This window comes from Lactuca sativa, chromosome 5 (assembly GCF_002870075.4).
Source record: "Lactuca sativa cultivar Salinas chromosome 5, Lsat_Salinas_v11, whole genome shotgun sequence".
NCBI lineage: Eukaryota > Viridiplantae > Streptophyta > Magnoliopsida > Asterales > Asteraceae > Lactuca > Lactuca sativa.
In genome coordinates, this window is record NC_056627.2 from 231,231,869 (window position 1) to 231,236,663 (window position 4,795).

Sequence of the window (4,795 nt, forward strand, 5' to 3'; positions counted from 1 at the left end):
TTCAAACAAACCAAATAAAAAACAAAAACATAAAAATTGAAAATTGTCTAATAAAAATGCAAAGAAATTAATCCTCCTCCTTGTCATGATCCGTTGCTGTTCCACTTCCTCCCGCACCACTCCTTCTTGCACTAATCACCTCGTCCCACGATGGAATGTACGGAAAGTTACCGCCATCAATATGCGGTATGTTGAAGTGATCGAAAAGCCGAATATGTGATTGATTGCTAAAATTAATGCCCCGCGCCATTTGATCTTGTAGCCGCCTCATCTCCACATTGTACCAATCCATTGGTACCTCTTCATTATCAACCGGAATCACCGGCGGCTCTTCCTCCACATCCCGCTCCCTCCTCGAACGAACCCTCCTTCCCGGTGCTTCGGGACCAACTACCGGATCATCATGCGGGATAGCATAATGACCACCACCATAGTCTTCAATAATCCTGGCCCGCTGGAAAAGAATTGGATTGAATGGAGATGTAGGAATCATCGTCATAAAGTTCCATGCACCACGGGTCATCAACCCAAACGAGTTGGCTAGCCGGGTGATAAACATACCACCATTGATTCGAGAAGTTTTGTGATCCTTAACCGCACCCTCCGATAGATATGAAGCCAAACACCATGGAATATTGCAAAAAATGTCGAGTGTGATAATGCTCCATAAATAGAAGACATCAAGGTTAGAAACCTTGTCATCATCCTTCCTTTGGTTGATAGTGGATGAAATGAGACGATGAATAAGGCGGTGCGTAGGTGATCGGATGTTCCCCTCTTGTGCCGATTTCGGAATATAAACTTTGTTGCCAATCGTGTTCCACCACCCCGTGCTAGTAACTCCATCGGGAAACACCATGTGGGATTGCTCCATAAAGGCCCGAAAAACAACTGTTGAGACCAAGGGCTGGTCATAAATTCCCAATCGACAGGCAAGGTCGAGCACAGGACATTGATGAAATTCACCCCCAAGACAGAAACTGAAACTTGTTGGGTGATAACAATCCACTCCCCCCGTGAAAGATACTGTGGAGAAGAACTCTAGGCATAGCTCCAAATACACCGGCACTTGAATTCGAAAGACCCGGCTCCACCCATCACGAATCATTGTTTCTCCTTCATAGGTAAACTCCTTTAAAAGATACGGAGCTAACTCCTCTTCATAGCGTATTCCCTGCAACCAATCCCAATCTATCCTATTGGGCACGTATATTTCCTTCTTCCTTATGTCGGCTAACTTCTTCTTCCACTTCCGCATTGTTGAAGCGGACTCAATTTGTGGGAAATTTAACCAAGGAAAGTCCTCTTGGTGTCCCCCAGAACTTTGCCCCCTGCTGAACATTCTTTCTGCAAAACAAAGATACAAAACCTAGAAACATAGATTATAATTAAAAAAAAACGTCATGCACATGTTTCTCGACTCGACTCGGCAAGTCGCAAGAACTGCACGAGTCAGTCGGCGGGTCGGTCTAAATTGGACCAGGAAATCTCAAAATTTCTTCAAGGGTTTTGTCTAGACACATGTTTAATAAGGTATTAGGTAAGAATAAGCATGCAAAACATCATAATTCATGAAAAATCGAAACCCTAGAAATTTAATAATTTTCAAAATCGGTTTTTTCTATGCAATTTCCATCATAGATAGCCTTAAAATCATACTTTTAACAGAAAAGAGGAAGAAATTTGTTACCTTTTGTGATGAAACTTGAAAATTTTGAAGAATAATGGAAGAGGAACACTTGAATGCTTGAGAAAGAATTGAGGGAGAGGCGCACGACGAGTGTGTGTGAAAAAGAAACTGATTCATTAGGGTTAAAACCCTAGTTACCGGTTATAAAAGTAATTTCAATATTTTTTTTCTATAAATAATACCGATTCGTCGAGTCGGGGTCAGACTCGGTGAGTCTTTTGCAAAAAAAAATTCAAAATTTATAAACTTTTGTCAATTATTTAGAAAAGGAAATTTATTTCATCCCACACTTAGTCCATACGCACTCTCAAGCAGACATGTCCGATGCATTGGAGAATTAAAAGTCTAAAAACGAAGGAAAGTTTTCAAACAAAACTAAAAAAAAGTAAAAGAAAGCAAACTCTAAATAACGGGTTGCCTCCCGCCAAGCGCTTCTTTTTAAGGAGTCGTTAGCTGGACTCCTTCCCGTCTACGTCTCGTCATCTTCCAGCATCGGGAATGCACGTCTAGTCTTTTGTGGTTTGTACTTCGTTTTATAAGCGTGAATCTTCTTTTTGTAAGCCCGTTTTGCTTCCTCTCTCTTCTTTTTCATAACATCATTCTCAGCTGCTTGGGCTTCCATTCTCCTCTTTTTCTTCTTCACCCCATTCGTTTTCACCTTCTTTTGCACTTCTTTTCCTTCAAACTGAATTACTTCGTATTTTGTGAAGGTGCGTGCTCTAGGTTTGGTAATGGATGGTTGATCAGCTTTCACACTCCTTTCTTTTGCCTCCCCTTCTTTTTCTGTGCTCACCCCATCTTCAAGTGTAATTGCATTAAGACATGCTATATAGACGTGTTGAACTTCCGTATCCATGTTTTCTTTTTCTGTTTGTTCTCCTAAAAAAGGAGGAAAATTTTCCAAATCCAGATTATACAGAGGACTAGCAACCAGCAGATCCAAACCGTCCAAGTTATTATCAAATTCGACTGGACTCTTCGAGTCCAGTAAAGTGACTCAGCGAGTCTGATCGTATTCCACCATTTCTTGGGTGTTTTCTGAGTCGGCTTCTTCCAGTAGCTTTTCTAACTCCTCCAAGTCCTTGTTAACATCTCCATCCTCCCCAAAATGTAGCAGAAACTTGGTTGGATCTTCTTATTGCAAAAGTTCAAGTTCTTTTTGTAATATCTCATCATCCAAATGGATAAATGAGATGTTTTCTTTTTCTTTCCTCTTCTTGCTTGGCTTCTGGTAAAGCTTTAAATATTACAGACTCATCACCCACCCTCAATGTTAATGTAGACTCGCATACATCAATTAAGGCACATGCGGTGTTTAAAAATGATCTCCCCAAAATGATTGGAATTTAGGGGTCTTCTTCCATGTCAACCACCACAAAGTCTACCGGAAATATAAACTTGTCTACTTTAATAAGGAGATCCTCACAAACGCCTTGTGGATGAATTATTGTCTTGTCTGCCAAATGGATCTTCATATTTACCGGTCTTGGCTCCGGTAAATTCAACCTCTTAAAGAAAGTGAAAGGCATCAGATTGATGGTTGCACCCAAGTCGGTCAATGCTTGGGTGACAACTTCATTACCAAACTGGCACGGAATTATAATATTCCCCGGATCGGCCTTCTTTTCGGGTAGCTCACCCAATAGTATATCCGCGACTTCAGCCAAATCTTTCCTAGAAGCAAAAAGACCTTTTAGCAAGTTGAAGTATTTTGGTGTTTGGAGCATCGTTTCCACAAATGGCATATTAACTTGGAGGGCTTTAACATGCTTCATGAAGGTTCTATATGCTTCAACTTTTTCTGCAGGCATGCCTTTAATTGGTTATGGCAAAGGAGGATTATATGGCTTTAAAGGACTGACAGTTTTATCATTCACGCACGGACTCGTCGAGTCCATTAGAGGGACTCGGTGAGTCAGGTCGGGTTTTGCTGGAGCCGACTCTTCTGCCCTTTTTGTCTTCCTCTTGGAGATCCTCTGTGCATCTGTAAAAATTTCTTCTTTACTGGAGGTCACTGCACTCACATTCTCCATTCTCGGATTGGTTTCGGTATTACTTGGAAGTTGACCCGGTCTTCTTTCGTTCACTTGGTGTGCAAGCTGTCCCAGCTATTTCTCAATGTTGAGAATGGATGCCTGCTGATTCCTTAGAATGTTTCTGGTCTCATGTATTGCAGCATCGTGATCATTGTGTCTCTTTTTGGACGCGACTATGAATCTAGTGAATATTTCTTCCAAATCAGCTTTCTTTTCTACCAGTTCTTCTCTTTGATATAGTCCCCTCTCCTTCTGCTTGTATTTTTCCTCCTTGGCCTTCTTATACTCTTCGTATGGGAGCCATTCCCTCTTAGGTTTTCACCAATTCTCGTCGTATCGATCGCCACTTGAATAGAAGACTTGAGCTTTCTTATTTCCATTCTCATCCAAATCACAATCCTTGGTGAGATGGGGCCCTCTACAATTTTCACATCCCACCCTCATAGCATGGATTGTTTGATCCATTTTTGTCATTCTTCTATCAAGACTATCAAGCTTAGCTATCACCGCCACTATGCTATCATTTGTCGCGTTCACTACTCCCCGACTTACTTCGTTTCTTGGACTGTGGTATTCTCTAGAGTGCTTAGAGAATTCTTCAACTAGCTCCTTGATTACCGGGGGCACCTTCTTCGTGAGTGGACCTTGAGAATCTAGCAATTGCCTTATGGTGACATTAACTCCATCGTATAAAATGGAGACCTCTTGTTGGCTATTAAGGTCGTGATGTGGGCAATTTCTAAGAAAACTCTTGTACCTTTCCCATGCTTCATAAAGAGATTCTTCAGGCTATTGCTCAAAGTTGGCAATTGCTTTCTTTAGCTTGGCTATTTTGGAGGGCGGACAAAAGTGATCTATGAACTCCTCTTTCATCTTGGCCCATGTGGTGACTGATCCGGGAGGAAGTGACTTTAACCAATCCTTTGCAGCTCCTTTGAACGTGACTGGGAGCATGAAAAGAAGCTGGGTCTCGCGGGGGACATTCGGTACATTGAAGTAGTCGGCCGCATCATTCACTTCGTCCAAGTGTTTGTAGGCGTCTTCGTGATCCTTCCCATAAAAAGGAATC

At 41.8% G+C, this 4,795-nt stretch overlaps 1 non-coding gene across 1 annotated transcript; it reads left to right on the plus strand.

Annotated features, from left to right (window-relative positions):
• Positions 1–4,444: 4,444 nt before the first annotated feature.
• LOC111881924 (small nucleolar RNA R71) lies at positions 4,445–4,551 on the plus strand. The gene has a single exon (XR_002846997.1). It is a non-coding gene; the product is annotated as a small nucleolar RNA R71 (small nucleolar RNA).
• Positions 4,552–4,795: the final 244 nt, after the last annotated feature.